The sequence below is a fragment of the Crinia signifera genome, chromosome 1, assembly GCF_055691185.1.
Source record: "Crinia signifera chromosome 1, ASM5569118v1, whole genome shotgun sequence".
Classification (NCBI taxonomy): domain Eukaryota; kingdom Metazoa; phylum Chordata; class Amphibia; order Anura; family Myobatrachidae; genus Crinia; species Crinia signifera.
The window spans coordinates 443742708-443765890 of record NC_139217.1 but is presented as its reverse complement, the minus strand read 5'-3'; the positions used below and the strand labels follow the sequence as shown (position 1 = coordinate 443765890).

The 23183-nt window shown below is 44.1% G+C and overlaps 1 long non-coding RNA gene across 1 annotated transcript; it reads left to right on the top strand.

Annotated features, from left to right (window-relative positions):
* The first annotated feature begins 399 nt into the window (after positions 1–399).
* LOC146032140 (uncharacterized) lies at positions 400–21427 on the top strand. Its single transcript, XR_014457589.1, has 3 exons — positions 400–514; positions 12899–12923; positions 21361–21427. It is a non-coding gene; the product is annotated as an uncharacterized LOC146032140 (long non-coding RNA).
* The last annotated feature ends 1756 nt before the right edge of the window (positions 21428–23183 follow it).

Sequence of the window (23183 nt, the reverse complement as noted above, 5' to 3'; positions counted from 1 at the left end):
TAATCCGCGTCCCCTTGCAGGGTTCGCTGCTCTCGCCACGCTTCGGGCTCGGTGGCTCGCTGCGCTCACCACACTATATAAAATCGACTCCATGCGTAATTGGATAGTGGGGGTATGAAATCACCCATGGGTTACTATACAATTAAAAATCTGGTCTTTACAATGAAAAATCGCATCGCATGCCTTAAGTAGTGGCATGCAATGATAAAATCGGGCGCCCACATAATACACAAGTACCACACATTTTTCTTACTAAAATAAGACAACACTTTTTTGGAGAGATAGTCAACAGACGGTACTGTCATCATTATTTAAGACTTGGGTTGGGGTGGAGGAGGGGGGCCCAAATTATATTTTTGCACCTGGGCTTACCACCCACAAATTCCGCCACTGCCATTGGTTCTTGATCTTTTTATACCATGTGACAATATTTCCATAGTTCCCTTTCTTTTCCAGTTGTTTACAAGACAAGCTGGCATTGACTGAAGGAGGACTATGATTTGCATGCCCCAATGTAGGTGGTATATATTAAATTATACACAATTTCATCTGACAAATGGTTTTTGTGCTACTTGCTTGTGCTTTTGTGCTACTTGTGGCTGTGCTTCATGCAGTACAAAAGGTGTTTAATAACTGCCATTAGGGTTGGCGTAACACTGGACATTTACATTTAGAACATCCCCTTCATTAACTGTTTCTCTGGCAGAACATTGAGGTCAATGAAAATTGTTTCTCTGTTAAAAAAAAAAAAACCCACATTATTCTTTTTAGTGTTTTCATTGAAACAAAAAATAAACACCTGCAAACCGGCACAATGGGCCTGATTCAGAGTTGATCGTTAATTAGAGAATTTGCAAATCGAGTGGTTATCGAAAGCCTGGGCATGGACACAGTACACATTGCGCATGCGTGAAATGCATATGGATCATAAACGCAATGTACGCCGAGCTTGACTGACAGGACGCTGACGTTTGGGGGGTGAAAATCTGCAATTTTTTTGGGTTTGAAAAAAAAACACACGCATGTGTGCCCGGGTATAGGGTAGCTAATCCTGGGATCGGGATCAGCGGAATCCCGGGATCGGCAAGATCCCGGGATTTGGCCCCCAAAACACCGGGATTTCAATCACGGGATTAGAGTTTCCAATCCCGGGATTTCGGGATTAGACTGCACATGCGCGCAGTCTAATGCCGGGCAGCATCTGAGCATCAATCAGACGCTGCCCGACTTCTCCCGGCAGCACTGCGCAGCGTGACGAGATCAGAGGTCACACTGCACAGGCAGAGGTCGTGCCCGGCAGTGTGATGCCGCGCCGCCCACCCGTCCGCCCAGCCAGCAACCCACCCGCCCGCCCAGCAATCCCACCCGCCCAGCCAGCAAGCCCACCCGCCCACCCAGCCAGCGTGATCAGGGCCGGATTAACAATGGGCATGATGGAGCTACAGCTCCAGGCCCACTCTCCAAATAGCTGAGGGCCAGGGCTTTCCAACGAGCCCAGTCCCACGTCGCTAACCCCCCGAGAACCAGACATACCACCAGGCAAACCTGGAACATTTTCACCATAGGATAACATGGGACCCGCTAACTCCGACCTCCACCCGGTTCCGACGGCTGCCAGTTCCCCCTCCGGCATCACAGAAGCTCGAGGTTGATCTCAGTCAAGCTCAAATCGCTGGGCCTTCAATCTGATACCTGGTCCATGGGTTAATTGGTTCTAGAGATATTGCGGGTAAACCAATTTTTGTTACTTGTTTCCTAGAACGGCCACACCGATGTTGATCGGGTCGGTCGCATCGCATCGATCGCATCGCATGCGACCAAATCGCATGCGATGCGACCGACACGACGGTCCCGATTTTTACATTGATTGAAATGTGAATAGGGTCCCTGTGAAAAGTGTGGCGAGCGCAGCGAGCCACCAAGCCCGAAGCGTGGCGAGCGCAGCTCGCTACGCTTCGGGTTGCCGTCAATCGTGGGGTTACGTTCACAATGGGGGGGGGCATATACAATGAACCATTTGCCATTTTTTTCCCGATTACAGTGTTAACAATATTTTAACATTGAACCCTATGGCAAAATCGGGTGCATCGCGTCGGTCGCGTCGCGTGCCATGTTAATGCACCCGACCGACGCGATGGACCCGATTTTTCCTTTGCCGGCAAAATGAACCTGATTTCAAAGGAAATCGGGTCCATCGGGGGTAATCGTGTACCTTAAGTTAAGGTACACGATTACCCCCGATTGTGGCCGTTCTAGGAAACAAGTACCCAATTTTTTTCAGGTCTGAAATGTAATTTCATGGCTGTTCATGTTGTTTGAGGACAGATTTCTCTGGAACCAAACGGCCCAGTTTCACGGGACCAAAATCATTCGAACCTACATGTAAATGGGTCAGTTGGTTCTGAAGATATAGCTGGTTGTTTAAAGGGGGGCGGGGGTGGTTTTCTCTCCCCCTCACACCAGAAAATGCAGGGACTAGGCTGCTGTAAAAGGGGCTAGTCCACGAATGTCCCTGCATGATCCTGGGACCATATTCCCAGGCAAGACCCTGCATTTTCTGGTGTGAAAGGGGTATTATTTCAAATAGCAGTGCTCTGAATACAGCCGGGCAGCAACCTGCTCTCTGCCCTGCTGTCAATGGCTTTCATTTCTGCCCGGCAGCGGCTGTCCCCAAGTTACCACGAGCATGTTTTCCCCCTTGGCAATGAGCATGTAATCCCACATGGCAACGAGCATGGAACCCCTGGCAATGAACATGTAGGTAAGCAACACTTATGTAGCATAAATTTTAATAGGCATTATGGTGTTTGGAATAATACGTAATGGAGATTATGGTGTGTGTCTTAACATGTAATGGGCATTATGGTGTAAATTTTTAATGCGCGCCAATGCCCCTATTTATGAAGCATACTGTGCATTATTGCTCAAACTGTTTGGTATAGCGCAGGCATGTCCAAACTATGGCCCTCCAGCTGTTGTGAAACTACAAGTCCCATCATGCATTACCACAGTTTTGCTATAAGGAATGCTAAAACTATGTCAAAGCATGCTGGGATGTGTAGTTTCACAACAGCTGGAGGGCCACTGTTTAGATATGCCTGGTGTCGTGTGTATTTTGGCTTAACCCATGTGGCACAATGTGAGTTTTGCCTTAATCTGTGTGGCATAACGTGAATTGTTACTCAATCTGTGTGCCATAGTGTGAATTTTGGCTCAATCGGTGTGAATTTTGTCTCATTCCATGTGGCATAATGTGTAAGAGGGAAATGCAATATAAGGGGGTTACTATTGTGTTGCATGATTTGTATAAGGGGTATATGGTTTGGTAAACTAAGGTGACCACATAAAAGGTGCTGAAATGTTGTCTACCAAGTTTTGGCTTCAGTATTTTTTTATGATTGGAATACCGCCTCACCCCGCAAGTATCTTAGGACATTGATGTCCTGTGGGTGCACCTTTAGAGTGCACCCGCCAATATATCTCCCTGCATTTTTCCTGTGCCAGCCCCCTGCCTTTTCCAGGCATATATAATTAGTTGAAAGTATTTACACAAATAGAGACACACCCATGAGCAGACCACCCAAACAGAACACTGGTCACACCCCTCACATTATTAGGTGCTGGCCACAACCCCTATTATTGTGCATAATAGTCCCTTGATCATTCAGCTCCAGGCCCATTTAGACCTTCATCTGGCTCTGAGCGTGATGCCAGTGCGAAGCCAGCGCGCCAGCCCGCCCACCCAGTCAGCGCGCTAGCATGCCAGCCCGCACCCAGCCAGTAGCATGGACGACCCGTCCCCGCACCCAGAAAACGGGCTCCTGGCAACCCTGCTGCACCCTCAAATGTAAGTAAATGTGGGGCAGCCAGGGTGTCTTTTTATTAGGAAAGCCAATCCCGGGATCCCGGGAATCCAGGGATTGAGCATTTTTAAATTCCAAATCACGGGATTGAAAAAATGCCCTGGGATTGGCTTCCCTACCCGGGTATTTATGAGGAGGGTCTGTGACGTCAGCGATGAACACTTCCAGCCTCTGGATGTGGCTGATTCACTTGAACTGCTGATTGTATGTATTTTGTTAGTTTGCTAGGCACCAAATTCCTTGAAACCTTATCATTGGCTGACAGGTGCTTTTTCAAGTGTTAGCTGATAGTAATTGGTTAACTTAGACACATATCAAATACCAGGGTAACTATATAAAGTTGTTTGTAGATGGGAAAAACATTTCTTTATGTCCTTGTTGAACATTTCACGATTGTTCAAGGTGTCTGTTAATGATCTTTTAACCATAGTTGATTAACGCCAACTGTTGGCTATGCAAAAAAAAAGTGAGAAGTTTTGTGATAGGAAGCAATTATGAGTTTTCCTACTCATAGATAATATGCTGCTGTCACAAACAATTATGTTATAGGCAACCCTGGCTAGGTAGATCATACTCAAATTAGGCCATTTTGGGAAAGGGCATTGAGACCGGTGCCATTTTGGGAAAGGGAGATTGAGGCCAGTGCCACTTTGGGAAAAGGCATAAAGGCCAGTGCCATTTTGGGAAAAGGCATAGAGGCCAGTGCCATTTTGAGAAAGGGCGTAGAGGCCGGTGCCATTTTGGGAAAGGGCGTAGAGGCTGGTGCCATTTTGGGAAAGGGCGTAGAGGCCGGTGCCCTTTTGGGAAAGGGCGTAGAGGCCGGTACCATTTTGGGAAAGGGCGTAGAGGCCGGTGCCATTTTGGGAAAGGGCGTAGAGGCCGGTGCCATTTTGGGAAAGGGCGTAGAGGCCGGTGCCATTTTAAACAGAGGTTTTGGGATGTGGTCTGAGTTGGAATTTGCTGCCACCCAAAGGATCCCAGAGATCACTCTATGGGGCTGATTCAGACCACAACGCAGGGCGTGAATTTGCAGCCATGCGGATTATCGATAGACTGCACATTTGCACGGTATGCTGGGCATGTGCATGGTCCCCCTGCGGATAAAGCCGTCAATGGCTAGCCATCGCTGGCTGTTCGAAAGATGATTGACAGGGTATGTATCATAGGATAGACAAGCATTAGGTCAACCACTGAAGGTCGACATACATGAAGGTCGACATGACTGAAGGTCGACACGCATGAAGGTTGACATGACTGAAGGTAGACATGGGTTAGGTAGACAGGGTCATTAGGTTGACACAAGCATTAGGTCGACATGGTAACTGTATCCCGATTGCCAGGTGCCGGCCATGTGTGTGAGGCACCCTGGCATTTTCAGGGAGTGGCGCCAAAAAACGTAGGTGGGCCCAGCCGATGGGAGGAAGGGTCGCTGACGTCATTAGTGGTCCCGATCTCCCCACGGCCTTTGCAGTGTCGAGTAAGTCTAGACTTAATGGGCTGTGCATACTTTGTGGGGGAAAATCCATTCGATGGTGAGTGGATTTGCCCCATTCGCAGCCATGCACAGGGGCGGGACTTATATTTGGCATGGAGGGGGCTAACTGATCGCAGGGATACGAAACGTTTAAGTCCTGTGATCAGGTCTAAATTGGTCCCTATAAGAGAATTAAGTCCAACTTGCTCTCACCACACACCATCCGTGTTATCACATTAAGGGCCAGATGTATCAAACTTCAAAAAGTGAAAACGTTAAGAGTGATAAACAACCAATCAGCTCCTACCTGTCATTTTTCAAACCCAGTCTGTAACATGGCAGGTAGGAGCTGATTGGCTGTTTATCACTCTCCATTTTATCACTTTTTGAAGCTTAGTGCATCTGGCGCTTAGGGGATACCACAGTTTTATTTTCTATTGGGCCTATGGTAGGTCAAGAAAGTAAACTATTTTTTTTCTATAAATGTAAGAAGTGACCATTGGTTGTATCTTTTATTTAGGTAAAGTTATTCTTAAAATTATAACATATGTGTTATACTCTTTTGGTGCAATCATAGGGATCAAATACATTTTGGTGCATTCCAGTTAAATAGACCTATTGTGCCCCAGTTCTGGTACATTGCAGCATTCATCTTCTGTTGGGAATAGTGGTGCATTCTCTTCTCTTCACATTTCACAATTGTTCAAGGTGTCTTTTAATAATCGTTTAACCATAGTTGATTTACGCCAACTGTTGGCTATGTAAAAAAAAAGTGAGAAGTTTTGTGATAGGAAGCAATTATGAGTTTTCACTTAAAGATTTCCCCTACTCATAGATAATATGCTGCTGTCACAAACAATTACGTTATAGGCAACCCTGGCTAGGTAGATCATACTCAAATTAGGCCATTTTGGGAAAGGGCATAGAGGCCAGTGCCATTTTGGGTAAGGGCATAGAGGCAAGTGCCATTTTGGGAAAGGGCATAGAGGCCAGTGCCATAAAGTATAGTTCTTAATCAGTACCCTTGTGGTAATGCATCCTAAATAAATCTAATTGTCATCCAGACCTAGCTAACCTGGAGTGCAATCAATGAGACAAACGTGGAGGTGTTGATAAGTGTTGCTCTGCCTTATAAAATAATGAAATAATTGTATTTACTGTATATAGCACTCTTTCTCCAAAAGGATTCAAGGCATTTAAAATAATGGTGTGCTTGCAATTTGAAGTACAGTAAGTACTGCCTGATCATACCTTTATCAAGAATAGTTGTCTTACATACAGATTACAAAAATACATCTAAAACTCTTGATATTAATCAGTTCATGGTAAGAAAAAATTGTCTCTCGAAACAGCTGTCCTGCAAAGACTACTTGCAAGAGCTGGGTGCAGAAAGCCCTATGAGTCTCTCCTAAAGACTAACGGGAACCTCTGCAACTTCACACTTAACTGTTCAGGAGTCTATAAAAAACAAGAATGGTGACCATGGGAGGTCACCACAGAAGAAGCCACTGCTGCCATAACAATATTGCCGCATGTCTAAAGTTTACTAAAGAGCATCTAGATCAGTGGTTCTCAACCTCGGTCCTCAGGACCCACCAACTGTGCACGTTTTCCAGCTCACCTCACAGGTGCACTCATTATTCACTGAAACATTTTAAAAGAATCACAGGTGGGGCTAATTACTTCACTTGTGCTTCTGTGTGGAGACCTGGAAAACGTGAACTGTTGGGGGGTCCTGCGGACCGATGTTGAGAACCACTGATATAGATGCTCCACAGCACTTGCATCTGCAACATTATGCTAATTTTGTGTATAATTCTCACCCACTTGTAGCATCTTAAGACATTGAAGTGCACTTCCGTGTATATTTGGATGCAATAGGGGTGGTGGGAGGACAACTACATTTGGAATGAACACAACTGGAAAGGGAACCTTATCACATGGAACAGGTATATAGATGATGTCCTATTTATCTGGAAGGGGACCGAGGAATCACTTAAACTCTTCCTCGAGCACATCAACAACAACAACAACAACCTAAGATTTACCACCGAGTACAGCAAGACAGAAGTCAACTTCCTCGACCTCAAGATCTTCATCGAGGACACAAAACTACACACAAAAACATACAGGAAAAAAGTGGATGTGAACAGCTTCATCCTCTCCACCAGCGGACACCATCCACAATGGCTGCAGACCATACCCAAAAGCCAATACATCAGATTACGCCGAAACTGCTCAAGACTGACAGACTTCCATGAACAAAGTGAAGAACTAACAACACAATTCAAAGAAAAACAATACAACAACGAACACCTGAACGAAGCAAGAAAAGAAGTAGAAGCCATAGAAAGGAAGAACCTACTCAAATACAAAAACAAAGACACCAAGAAAGAACTAGGAATACCACTCTTCATTACCAACTACTCCCAACAAGCAACAAAAATAAAGCAGATCCTCAGAAAGCACTGGCCAATACTCCTACAGGATGAACAACTGAGCGAGCACATTCAGGACAGACCAAGAGTGATATTCAGAAAAGCGCCCAACATACGAGACAAACTTGTCCACAGCTGCATTCCACCAAAGCTCAAGAAGCAAGGCACAATCAACGGGAAGGAACCACCCAAGGGCTTCTACTACTGCGGCCAATGCACCGGATGCAAGAACCAGAAACAACTCAGCACTAAACCAAGGGAAGAATTCACATCAGCATCAACAGGCAATACATATCGAATCAAAAGTCAAATCACCTGCGACAACAAAGGAGTAATATACCTTCTAGAATGCCCCTGCGGGAAACAGTATGTGGGAAGAACAACAAGAACCCTGAAGACACGCATAAAAGAACATCTAAACAACATCAAGAAGGGGTTCGAAGACCACAACCTATCACAACATTTTAAACAACACCACAACAGTGATCCCAAACATCTCACGTTCATAGGAATCGAGAGAGTAACACAAAATTGGAGAGGAGGAGACTACACACAACTCATCAACAAAACAGAACTCAGGTGGATGTACGAACTGAAAACACTTAACCCAAGAGGACTCAATCTAGACAACGAGGTCAAATCAATAGTCGGAAAAAAGAAATAAATCTGCCTGGACATTCTAAAAACCATGGAAGCGACCAACATTCACCAACAGACTATATAATCCCAAACTTTTTGTACCATTTCTAGTTTCTATTTCCTTGATCCTCACCCCCCCCAAGCCCGCCAATCACCACACCCCCCGTCCCACCCTCCATCTTTCCGTTTCCCACCCCCCCCCCACCGGAAAAACACCCATCCCCCCAATTAAATACGACACCACCGCCCAACAACACAAGAAATCTTCATTGCCCTATACAGGCATAGCCCGGTTAAGCATACAAATATCCTATTTAAAAACAAGCCCCCTGCGCCCGATCCTATATTTACAGACAACACCACCGTAATTGCACATTCCAAATGTATATAACCCACATCCACACAATAACGTGGAATCCAGAAACAATGGTTACCACTAGCAACCACAAACGTGTCTGCTCGGGATCAGCGCAGACACAAGCATCAAAGAACACCAATCAAGAAGCAGACAGAAGCACCAACCAATCAGACACCAGCAAGAACCAGAAGCTCCAATCAGACGACAAAAGACCATACAGAAGACCCGCCCCCAGCCTACTTAAGACTGACAAGCCACAGAGACTGTAAAACTCCCTAGAAGAAGGCCAGCACCAGGCCGAAACGCGTTGGAGAAACACCAGGAAAACAAGCTCCATTATCCCAACCATAAACAGCCCCAAGAGCACCCCGGCGAGTGAGAGCACCCCAAGCAACGGCAGAAGCATACGGGACCAGAAGGGAAGCGCGAGAGTAACACCGTCCGACTACCGCGACGGCAAAGTGAAACATCCGCCGGGCAGAAGGAAGATCGTGACGGGAACGGGAGGAGGTAAGTAGCCAGGGTCCGTCGGCAAGGACTCGCGACGGGGGAGACGCTAACCAGCCTAATCCCCGCTCGCGACCTCTGCCAGACGCTCCACGCCCCTGACCGCAGGCCTCAGACTAGCAAGGCAGACGGCGCATAGCCCGACACCGGACCTAGTCGAGCCAACGCGGGGAAAGGAAGCACACGGAGCGCCCAGACCCGGGCCGCTACGTCCTTCCACCCGACCAGCTCCCAAGCACTGCACACTCCAGCAGCACCCTCCGTACAGCATCAGAACGACCACCGGCAAACAACTACCCTCGGCACGCCACCCAGTATCACCAGTCTGGGCCCCCGAGCAAGACCTGTGGAAGGCTCCAAGGAACAGCGCACAGACAAGCGGGACGCCGCACCTGTGCCCACCGCCAACAAGCCCACAACCCCTTCCCCCCCCCTCCAACCATCATCCGACCCCGGACTCTGTCCCTATCCAGAGACCCCCGGAATCGGAACATTCCCTAATACCCCAATCCCATTATCCCACCACCGCTGTTTGTGTTACCAAAAGCCCCCCTCCCCCCCCACCCCATCCTTGTGTGTATATGTGCCAACCGCACATATTGTATTCTATGAAACATTGTTAACCCTTTGTACTACTATTATTTCATTAAAGGCAATTTAAGCAAAACAAACCGGCTTATAATTGTGTCATCGCACCAAACACCAAAGGGGTGGAGCGCTTCACTGAACCCCCATTCATATGTGTTATACTCTTTTGGTGCAATCATAGGGATCAAATACATTTTGGTGCATTCCAGTTAAATAGACCTATTGTGCCCCAGTTCTGGTACATTGCAGCATTCATCTTCTGTTGGGAATAGTGGTGCATTCTCTTCTCTTCACATTTCACAATTGTTCAAGGTGTCTTTTAATAATCGTTTAACCATAGTTGATTTACGCCAACTGTTGGCTATGTAAAAAAAAAGTGAGAAGTTTTGTGATAGGAAGCAATTATGAGTTTTCACTTAAAGATTTCCCCTACTCATAGATAATATGCTGCTGTCACAAACAATTACGTTATAGGCAACCCTGGCTAGGTAGATCATACTCAAATTAGGCCATTTTGGGAAAGGGCATAGAGGCCAGTGCCATTTTGGGTAAGGGCATAGAGGCAAGTGCCATTTTGGGAAAGGGCATAGAGGCCAGTGCCATAAAGTATAGTTCTTAATCAGTACCCTTGTGGTAATGCATCCTAAATAAATCTAATTGTCATCCAGACCTAGCTAACCTGGAGTGCAATCAATGAGACAAACGTGGAGGTGTTGATAAGTGTTGCTCTGCCTTATAAAATAATGAAATAATTGTATTTACTGTATATAGCACTCTTTCTCCAAAAGGATTCAAGGCATTTAAAATAATGGTGTGCTTGCAATTTGAAGTACAGTAAGTACTGCCTGATCATACCTTTATCAAGAATAGTTGTCTTACATACAGATTACAAAAATACATCTAAAACTCTTGATATTAATCAGTTCATGGTAAGAAAAAATTGTCTCTCGAAACAGCTGTCCTGCAAAGACTACTTGCAAGAGCTGGGTGCAGAAAGCCCTATGAGTCTCTCCTAAAGACTAACGGGAACCTCTGCAACTTCACACTTAACTGTTCAGGAGTCTATAAAAAACAAGAATGGTGACCATGGGAGGTCACCACAGAAGAAGCCACTGCTGCCATAACAATATTGCCGCATGTCTAAAGTTTACTAAAGAGCATCTAGATCAGTGGTTCTCAACCTCGGTCCTCAGGACCCACCAACTGTGCACGTTTTCCAGCTCACCTCACAGGTGCACTCATTATTCACTGAAACATTTTAAAAGAATCACAGGTGGGGCTAATTACTTCACTTGTGCTTCTGTGTGGAGACCTGGAAAACGTGAACTGTTGGGGGGTCCTGCGGACCGATGTTGAGAACCACTGATATAGATGCTCCACAGCACTTGCATCTGCAACATTATGCTAATTTTGTGTATAATTCTCACCCACTTGTAGCATCTTAAGACATTGAAGTGCACTTCCGTGTATATTTGGATGCAATAGCAGTATCAATCGCACCATCGAAACTTGCATCAACCCGGTGGCATGTTTCTCCAAACATGTCCTCTGATTGATGTTTTTGACAGGCCCACATAAGCTCTGCCACACCCTGTTGCCTCCCAGGAATGACCAGTAAAGATCACAGACTCTGTATCTGATTCTGTACGACACCTCTGAGCACAGACGATCGAGACGCATGCGTAGACTTGAATAGGCCATTTACATGCAGCGTTGACTTTAGATCCAAATCTAAATCAGGCCCTCTGTGTGTGGGAAAAAAAAGGCAAAACACGCAAGCATCTACAGTACATTTTATGCCAAATATAAAGTATGGTGAAGGGAGTTTCATGGTTTGGGGCTGCTTTTCTGCCTTTTGGTTTAGACTGGTTGATTTATTTAATCAAAAAAGAAATTCCAACCCTCATTAAAACATTGTTCTGGAGAATGTAAGGCTAGCCATGGGCCTGATTCGGACCTGATCGCTGGGCTACAATTGTTCGGGGCCCAGCGATCAGGAAAATGCCATCCCAGCATGGTCTTCCCCTGCCCCTGTGCATGGCTGTGAATGCGTTCAGGTGAAAACCATTTGCAACTGTTGTGGGTAGAAGGAAGCCAGTGGATTTTACTCCCAACAGAACGGGCAATGCCTGCATTTTCTGGGGCATTCCCAGAAAATGGTGGTGTGCCACCCCCAAACGTCCAGCATCTGTCACTCAACTTGCAAATAGCCGGCTCTGATCACATGGACTGTTCTTCTCCCACACCCACCACAGGCTTGATGGACCATCATGGTGGAGGTCCCGCTGCATGCCTATCCTATCCTGTAACTTTCCATTTTTGAGGTCCACTCAATCCACCTCTTCCATCCTACCCACCTTCACGTTGCCACCAACCTCTTTTTCACGGTCCTTCACTTTTTACCTTCTGACCATGCCCACTCACCTTGGGGACTTTCACATGAATATCAATGATTTCACTAACCTACAAACCTACCTACAAACTTCTCTCATGCTCTCTGTCTCTGTCAACTTGTTTGACATCTTCAGATGGACATCCTACCCTTCTTATATCAACGACCACTTCTAGGACGTGGTCTTCTCTCCTCTCTATGCTGTTACTGACTTTAACAACTCTACTCCAACCCTTTCCCTGTCAACCAAAACCTCTACTTCAGCATTACACTTCCCCGTCACCCACCCCTTTCCCAAGCTAATGTTTACTACTCTAGCATTATTCTAGGTATTATTAATAATAATTGAATAGTTTGTTTTCTGTATATAACTAATCAACTCCTTTAGTTCTAGATTTATTAACAGCAGTATACTGTATTTGTGTACAAACACTACAGGAATTAAATGTAAGTGTCTCATTAATTAGCTACTGAACAATAGTTTGCAACGCTAATTTCCACACAATCTGGTTCTGAGCCAAAAGACATTAAGTCAAGAACTCATGTAAGAAAATGTATGTTTATGATTACTGTACAATACACCGTTCTTGACTTTCTTTCATATGTTTTAACCATTATATTGTCTCGTCTGTTCCTCAGTTTGGCAGGTGAATACATTCTGTAGGTGAGTGAAGTCAAGAACTTGCTTGGTTAACCAGAAAAAAAGAAATGTTTATATTCTATATGAAATATATAGTAACATCAGTATTGTATAGCCCAATAATAAAAGTCTTTCATTAGGGATAATATTAGAATAGTACAATGCAACCGCATCTTTTAAAAAAGCACAGAGCCTTATTGTACAACAATGTCACTACTGAGGGATCAGTTTTGTATTAAGCTGGGTACACATATATACAATCCAACCGTTTGGCCGACTGTACTCCCATCGGACCGTCCGCAAACAACAGCCGATCACGCGCGTACACACCTGTACAATTTTACTTGCGGCGTCCGATGTACTCCCGTCCAAACAGTCGCAAGAAAAAGATTGTACCACCGTACACACTCTCTCGATTTGGGCTTTTGACACGATATATATGAACAAAATTATCATAATGGGCTGGGTTAAGGGCATACCAAAACAAAGAGGCGTGAGTACAGAACCTAAACAAAAGTGACAGGGTACGCGTCTACTAAACTTCAAATGCCGGTCTGGTCCCGCAGTTAAATTTGAGAGGCACAAGCAGACAGACAATAGCCCTTAAAATGGCCAAGGATAATACAAGGCACAGTTGCTAATATTTCAATATGCATTACATAATGTGACACACATGGATCACCAAACTTCTATAAAGCCGGGTATGCGACTAGTTAGTTTGCGGTAGTCACCCTGCCAAACTTCTATAAAGCCGGGTATGCGAGTATAGTCAGTTTGCGGTAGTCACCCTGTAGTCGCAAACTTCTATAAAGCCGGGTATGCGAGTATAGTCAGTTTGCGGTAGTCACCCTGTAGTCGCAAACTGCTATAAAGCCGGGTATGCGAGTATAGTCAGTTTGCGGTAGTCACCCTGTAGTCGCATACCCGGCTTTATAGCAGTTTGGCAGGGTGACTACCGCAAACTGACAAGTCGCATACCCGGCTTTATAGAAATAATGAACTACAATATTTCAAATGGGGATTAGTGCAGCGCTCTGCTCCTTAACAATTAACCTATTGTTAATATTCTCAAACCAGAGCTTCAGGCTCTTTTGGTCACCATCTAACCTATATATATCTGCTGTATAATGTGATCATATAGGATGGTCCTTCATTATAATACATGAAACGGAACACGTGCAGTGTCTATTATCGGCATTAGCCATAAAGCCAGCTGTTTGTTCAATTGCCGGCTCTGCTGTATGTGTTATATAAATATCAGCACCTAAATTCCATTGTTCAATCGGAACTTGCAAATACACACAATATCAGTGGCGGTGAGGTGGCCTGGGTCCCGGAGACGCAGGGTAGCTCGGGCATCAAGGCTGTACGCGGTGGGAAGGCAGAGTGGTACCCGGTCGGTTGCATCAGCCGGCATTCCTCTGAGCCCCTGCATCCGTGCTGCCAACCCTGCTCCCCCGTCGCTGCACCACGGTCACTGGCGGGTGCTCCACGACTATGGAGGCGCCCGTACAGTCGGGACACAGTCGCCTCAGACTTCCTGTCACAGCGATAGCGCTGCTGCCCCGGTTCCCATAGTCGTGGATCGCCCTCCAGTGATCGTGGTGCAGTAACAGGGGAGCAGAGTAGGCAGCACGCCACGGATGCAGGGGCTCAGAGGAATGCCGGCTGATGCAAACATAGTGTAAGCTGCCCGGGTACCGCTCTGCCTTCCCACAGCTTACAGCCTGCCATTCATTCCCGAACACTATATGTTCCGTCTATGGTATGTGTTCCGTCTAGCAATTAAAAGGTGGTCTGTGCTGAACATGAATTTGCCAGACATGGTACACATTATGTTACACTGTGGCAATGTAATGTGTAACATAATGAGCACCATGTCTGGCAAATTCATGTTCAGAACAGACCACCTTTTAATTGCTAGACGTAACACATACCATAGACGGAACACAGACGCTCGCGCGCCAGAGCATCCAGGACAACATTACCGCAACAGGCTCCCGCGTCCTGACTGCCTCGCTTCCAGTCACAGCGAGTGCTGGGGAAAGGTAAGGTGACCCTCACCAGCACAAGCAGCAGCACCACCACCACCACTCTCCACGTGGTATGCGGTGCACAGCACGCTGCACCTCATCTTGGGCTTGTGCCCCCCAGAGCTGCCCGTCACCAAGTACCTCCAGGGCCCCCTCTCCTCGCTTTCTGTGGCCCTGTCTGTAGGGGGGGGTCCCCGCAGCACCCTCCCCTCGGGATGCTGCTCCAAGCTGCCCACTGTCTGCAAGTCTGGCACCCTGATCATAGTGCACAGACACAGGGGCTCCAGCTGTAGCGCCCGTCGTGCTTGCCCCTGCTGCCATCATCCTCCTCCCCCAGTCCTGTTCCTACTCTCTGCCTGCGCAGTGCATATCCTGCTGGTCCCCCATCCCCAGCACCATGACCCGCACACAGCAGCATTAACAGCCTCCAGCGAATCGCTGTTGTGCTACCGGGTCCGTGCAGTGGCCTGTGGCACCCCAGCTGTGGATATTAGGGGGGCAGGTGCAGGGGATGCTGCCTGTACCCCACACTACCCAGGTATCACCTCACCTCTCCCTGTATCCTTCCTGGACTGGGGGGGGGGGGGCACCTTTGAAATGCTAGACGGACATAGATGGAACACAGACTCTGTGATACGTCTATGTGTTCCGTCTAAGGACAGCGGCAGGGAGCTGCGGGGCTGCAATTATCTACTAACCTGAAATGTAAACTACGGTGCGGCCATACTACATAACCTATAATTTTGTTTACTGGCAACACCAACAAGCAGAGAAACCTTCCACTTTCCATTCAATCATCTTAATAGTGGCCGCGCTTTATTCCACCCGCAATAATCCCCACTATCCAGTGTAATGACACTACACATACTCATACAGCTATGGAACGCCCACATGGGCGTTCCAGCTTTGGCAGTATAGTCGCAAGGACGGCAGCATATCGGTCGGACGTGCGTACACACTGCACTTTTGTTCCGATATGAGGCCGTCCTGTCGGATGAAAATTAAACTGCAAAGAACCATCGACCGACCGAGTATGGACGGACAAGACAGTTTTTTGCCGTTTATCGCTCGTACGGGACAGCGTACACACATATACAATTGAACGGCTGTCCGACCCAGAACGGAAGAACGGCCCGACAATTGTATATATGTGTACCCAGCTTAAGTCTTGCAAGAATGCAGCACATAATCCAAATGTGACCTTCAGCGTAATTATATAAACAGAGTATATGTTTACTTTACCTTGAAAACCGGTGCGATTCATCACACTAACTCACGCTTTGTGTCGACTCAGATAGAGTCATGAAAAAGCAGCTTGGAAAGATAATGTGATAATACGTTTATTTTATAAACACGGTTCACTTTCACCATTACTTTGTTACATTGCAAGAATTTCTCCAAACGGTTTAGGCAATTGCACAGTGCCAAAACATGTGACTATACAATCATCCAGCTCCCTGTGGATTTTTGTGTGTATAATTAGGACTTTAGGACCTCACTTTCCGAGGACTAGACTTCCTTTTATGTTTTACTGTTGACTATGTAATCAATTGTACTTCAAAAACAAACACATTTTTCACGGTCTAATCCCTTAGACACATTTGCTTAGTGTGACCCATAAAACAGTCTCGGCAGACTGGTGAAGCATTGATTTCAATACTCATGTGATTTGGTGAGATTCTGCAGAGGTCTATGCAAAGTCATATTTATATGAAAGGCATTATAATATTTTTATATTTATGCATATACAGTGTGAAGGCTATATATATCAGAATGGCCAAACCGGTCATTGGGATTTACCAACAGTCCATATTTTCCAGGCCACCTGTGGCTCTGTACAATGTGTCAGTTAGGAATAATGCAGCACATGTTTAAAAATGTTACAGTTAGTAATGATTACACCTGTGCCCCAGTTAGGTGGTCTGGAAAACATGACCTGTTGGTAAATCTCAGGAACTGGTTTGGCCACCCCTGTAATACTGTATATCATGTGCATTTTAACATATTAAAGAATAGCTGGTCATAGTTTCCCATTTTTTGAGAATGGTACAAAAATATATATTATGCTCACTGTTCCTCATGGGAGGAGCTTCACACAGATAGGTAAATGTTATTGGTTCCCCTGGTAGATAGATTCTGTGGTCCTCGTGTGGACCATAGAGGAGACAGAACATGATTATTTTGTGACTAATGCTAATTTGATTACTGAATAAGGAGTTTGCTTAGGAACAGGGGAACTGGAGGAGGATCTAAGAAAAGCTAAATCTTCCTCTCCTCTGGTAATGCTACAAGTCCCCAGCTCTCCTGATACAAACACCAAAGCAAACAGTACATAACAATACATTACCACCATGTTCTCTCTAAATTACATGGATAACATACTGTACAGTACATACTGTATATCAATGTGGTAGAGACTCAAGATACTGCAGCTGGAGTTGGAAGACGTTTGGTGCACATGGAATTATGTACAGTATATTTAGCTGTTGATTCACTTTGGTCAAAATAAAATTTGTGAAAGCTGTACAATATAACCCATTAATATTGGCAATTTGCAGTTATGACTTATGGTTTTCATTGGTCCCAATAGACTAGAAGGTCTGTTTATCAAAGGCACATAAGTAAAATCCAGCGCCCAGTTTGGTTCATGCATGTTTGATGCTAACTGTCCTGGCAGGCAATGATTTTTTCCAGTACTGGGTGGTGTCGGCAGTGAGATAAAAATGATTTGCCCAAGTGTTTTTTATTATTATTATTATTATTATGTCACTTTGGATGAGATTTAATGGGATGCGATGTTTGGTAAGGTTACGAAATCGCGCCTTATCACATTTTTCAAAATACATTTTTTGGAACAATTCGACTATTTCATGAAATGTGAATTCACGGCAAAACAAATGCGATATGGTACAATTTTTAGTCTTGAAAATGTGCAAATTCTGACTTTTTTTGCAAAAAAATCGCAAAAGTCTCAATATCGCACTCTATGAAATCTCGCCCATAGTCTGCAAGTCTGTCTGTAAAGGTTTCTAGATGGGTTGTGCTGCGCTCTACCTTAAATATGATTACCTCTGTACATGATTAACATATAATATGAGATGTACGTCTTAAGAAATTTCCAATTTATTCAGAACATAAATCATAAATTGTAAAAATCACAGTACTGTGTGTGTATAACCCCACTGGGTACCACTCCTTTTATAAGCGTAAAAGGATTTAAATAAATGAATATTTCTAGGAAAAAATGAATTGATGAAAAAAGACAAAAAGTAAATGAAAAAAATGAATGAAAAAATATATATTGTGCACAGAAATTTTTTCATTCATTTTTTTCATTTACTTTTTGTCTTTTTTCATCAATTCATTTTTTCCTAGAAATATTCATTTATTTAAATCCTTTTACTGTGATTTTTACAATTTATGATTTATGTTCTGAATAAATTGGAAATTTCTTAAGACGTACATCTCATATTATATGTTAATCATGTACAGAGGTAATCATATTTAAGGTAGAGCGCAGCACAACCCATCTAGAAACCTGTACGAATTGAAACAGAGACAGTCACCCGTTTAGTGCGGCTGCTAACCAAATACAAAGAGATTCAGAGCGCAGGTTACCAACCAAAAAATCCATAAGTCTGTCTGTAAGTTCCTACAAAAAGCAAATAACATTCTTCTTAAAAAGGCAGACATTCATGTAAGTTAGACTTCCTTTACATTTTCGTCTGGTAATTATGCCAAGTAATACCTGTGAGGAGCCAAAACACACAGATCCATCATTTGGCTCTATGCTAATTGTGATGCAACGCTGGTCTTACCGGTGGCTTCCCACTTCTGGGTCAGCTGATGACCTGTAGGGGATTTTCATTATGTTCTGGGGTTGCACATAATACTATTTAGCCAATGTGGGTATTTGCCTGAGCAAACCTGCATTCCCCACCTGCATGAATGGTCACAATAAAGTAAGTGTAAAGTTGTAATAAATACTTTTTAAAATGTAAAAAATTTTTTTTGACATAACAGGACAATAAGGCCATGTTCTCACAGGTCCTAATTTGGCCGCTGTATGATGGTTTGGGACTATGTATGCACATTTTCTGCAATGCGCATGTCCAGGGCCCGGGCTGTGAGCGCCGTCATCAAATTGTTGTGCTTGCAAGGCACTCTCAGCCCAAGTGACAGGTGGTGGGGGTGGATCCCCGGCAATTCATCCCTGTAAAAAAAAGGTGGGCGCAAAGTGCAGGCATGCTTATGCCTGCTAGGGGCGGTCGTACGACGTTGGCACCCGTTCGAAAGCCCCTGTTTTCCTTGCAGCCACCAAGTGAGTCCTGGGCTACATGTATGGTTGCCACCTCATCCCTTTAATCCTGGAGACATATTAACTACACAGGTTACACATCCTATCACTTTTACCATAAATAATTTATTTTGGGTCTGGACCACCAACTCAAGGCACCCCTGTAAGTGTCTTGTGGTACCCCAGGGTGCCACGGCACACATGTGAAGTGATAAAGTGTCTGGTTTTTATCGCCAGCCAATCCACTCCTAACTGTGAAGTTACAGGCTTGGTTTGAAAAATGACAGGTAGGAACTGATTGGCCGGTGATAAAAAACACTTTATCACTTCACTGAGCTTAATTAATCGACCCCATAGTTTGGGAACCCCTATAATGGTCCTTATGTTCTCGGCCTTGTATGGAAATGATCTATTTGTAGCAGAGAATATGTCTCGGTAGGAGCTTATATCCCTCCTGAGGCCATGGACGATAAACATCTGGAACTTTGTCACAAAGAAAGTTCTCTTATATTTTATCTAAACTGTTCAATTTACGATAAACCACCAGGATTTACAGTAAGATTTACTAGCTTTTTTTCTAGCTCCTATAAACTCCACAGATGGAGAAAAACATAAAATTTTCAATTAGAGCTGGAAGAGAGTTCATATGTTTAGATGAATGAAATGGAAAATACTAACTGTGAGGAACCCACCTAGATATTACTGGCGACCTGGTAATAAATTCATGCAGGTGAATTTGCCAAGCCTATATGAGATTCACAACTTTACAGGGGAAATCCCACAATGAAGTCCTGAAAGGTGCTACACGACATTCCAGAGCCAGGTCCTGCTCCAGGGTTTAAAAAAAACAGCAGTTAGGGTTCTTCTTTTGAAATATTATTTTTTTAACTACTGTATTATTATCCTTATTATTATTATCGTCATTGATTTTACAGAGTGCTCTGCAGTGCTAGATGACGAGGACACAGGGCTTAGAGAATGCAGATTTTTCTTTTAGCAAAGATGGGTGCTATGTAGTGGCATACCATCTATAATGGGTGCAGGATGTCTGGTGCACATGGGTCTCTGTGACAAGAGGGGGTTACACCATTGCTTCTCCAATGGATGACTATAGACTTACCTTACAAAGAAAGGACCTGGAACATGATGCTGCCGCCATTTTCCCAGATATATGCACATACGCAGCAAAGGCAAATGTGGCTGACACCATTTTCTTGAAGACACTCTTGTGTGCAGTAGACTTTGGTGCAGTGCTGAAGTCTTCTCCATGCATGCACTGGCACAGTTTGATCATGCATAGAGACTGCACATTGGAACCCTGTTCTGATTTACTCTCCTGAACTGAGAATTTTTGTAAGGCAATTTTGGGGGCAATGCAATTAAACGAGCTATTAAATAGCACCTGAAATGGGTGCACTGGGCTATTTAATTAGCTGCAGCACGCACAGTACTTACAGTTAGTCTGAAGAGTCAGCACCTAATGAATGCCAGCTGTGATGCTGATAGCTTGGGCGGTAAGCATGTAGCTCACATCGTGGAACTAGTTTTGGCACCACGGCAGGGTGTGAGCAGAAATCCTCTAATTACAATCTTACAGAGCGGCTAATTGAATTGCTCCAGGCACTCATTCTAGGCGCTATTCAATAGTGTGTTTAACTGATTTGTGCCTTGCACTAATTTGATTTATTCAAGGAAAAACCAAGTCAACTTTGCTTTTCAAAAGTCCACCCTCTCTCCAGTGCTTAGTGCTGCTTTGGTGTTCAGACTGGGTAGAGTAATTGCATATCTGCTGGGGTATCACACAAGTATGGGGGAAATCATTTTGTACAAATTATAATTTGACTGCAAATAGAAACATAGAAACATTTTGATTTGATTCAATGGCAGATATAACTGAATTAATTATATCATTGAATAATGAATTAATTAATTAATGATCTGGAAATGAATTACCTGTTCGGGTTTTCTAAATTCTGTAAAATGTTAGAAATAAATAGTAACTGTACATTAAAATGCACAGAAATATGTAATGTTTAAATATATTTCCTCTACAAAACTGTATCAACTAATCTGCAGGCCTAATTCAGAGATGCATTCAAGCCGATGGTTTCCATGATCTCTGATTGTTTAGATTTACGCACTGTGAGATCGGTTCCAGAGCCCCCTAAGCCACAGATTGGAGGTGCAGAGTAGATGAGATGGCCATCATTCAGATCATTCAGGTAAGCAATACAATGCTAGCGGTGTATGCATTTTGCCTTCATATAAGTGGCGACTACTACTTCACTCTTCAAGCAGAGATCCTCAGCCAGCGCAAAATACCAATGCAGACTATAAAAACCAGATAAGGCTCCACAAAAGACAGGAAGTGGCTTCCCACAGGAAGCACAGAGTCTGTTAATAACAGCCTAGTCTGGCAGTCCCAGGGGGCAAAAACATCACCCAATGGGACTGTCTGTCCTGGGGATGACTGACAGGTAGCACTTCCAATGGGAAGTAAATGTCAGTCACAGTGTAGTCAGGAATTGCAATTGGCTCACTGATGTGGATTTTACTGCAGGGGCTGCGGCCCATAGGTAAAATATGCCACAGTTTCAAGTTCACTTACCTCTAAAATTAGCATATGTCCACACTGCAACTGCATCCGAAGACTTTGCTCCATTTTAATTTTCCTTTTTGTTAGTATACAACGCTGAATTAGTCCCTTAGTAAAATATGCAACATACTGTAGTTAACCCTTTGAGGGCCGAGTGAATTTGTCTAAATAGGTGTGAAAATTGCCAAGCAAACCTTTTTATTGATCCTAATGACCTGTAACGGTTACCTTATATAGGAAATAAAATCTATTTTTACACAACATTTTTTTTATTTGAATTTATATAACAAATGTAAGCGATGCGGACATTTTTAGTGGATATTTTGCACATCTCTTACGGAGATGTTGACACTCGAAGGGTTAATAGTCAATAAGCAATTTGATTAGAGTATCGATTAGGGGTACCCAAATGTAACATCCACCTGTAGACAGTCAGACGCATATTACAGAACTGAGTGGGCTGACTTGGAACCATCACAGCCACTTAATGTTGGCCGCAGAGATCCTGTTGAGGTCATGAAAGAACATAGATTCCAAGTCACTCGTTTTTAATTTTTACCAAGAACTGCATTGGACAATGTTATTATCAATATAATTAAAACAGATTGATCTTTGTGTAAGATAAACATGGCTACTTAATGTATTATGCACACTCTCCAACCGGGAGCCATGACGCCCTATGTTTCCATTTTAAACTATTTGTTTCAATAATGGGGAAATGTTAGACAATGAGAAAACCAAAACATTTTTCATGTAAAATCGAACCGCTGATCTCCCATAGGAGAACATGAAATTACAAATGCCTGTTATATTAATTACATATTAATGGGTAATTTGAGGCAAATGTACATGAGAAGAAGCCAATTTGCTTTTAAATATGAACATGTTCCATTTTTCATTAAATTGCTTTTGCATGAATATCTTATTTATTTGAAAATACTGAAGTACATAGATATTATGAAATATAAATAACACTGTAAGCTTTTGAAAATCGTAAAGTAGTAGGTGGACTGTGGGCTGCAGTGTTCATTCAGAATTTGATTGTCACTACTGGTCAGTTCATTCTGCAATATGATTCATACTGGACACTGCCATATTTTTTGGATAGTCCATCCCATTTCCAGGGCTTGATTAAAGGTTCAAGTTGACCTAGGCTCCCCTTGTAATGTTCATAAACACAGGTGTATGGGCGCTTGGGAACTCGCCAGTCATAGAGCCAATGTGCATGTAACAAAGGTTATACATGAACTGGCATGTAGGGTCTAATGCTTGTGTCGTGTGAAGGAGACTTTGGCTTTAGGCTGCCCAGCTGGCTCTGTAGTACAATGTGCATAACGTCATGGTTCCGTCAGTAAGTT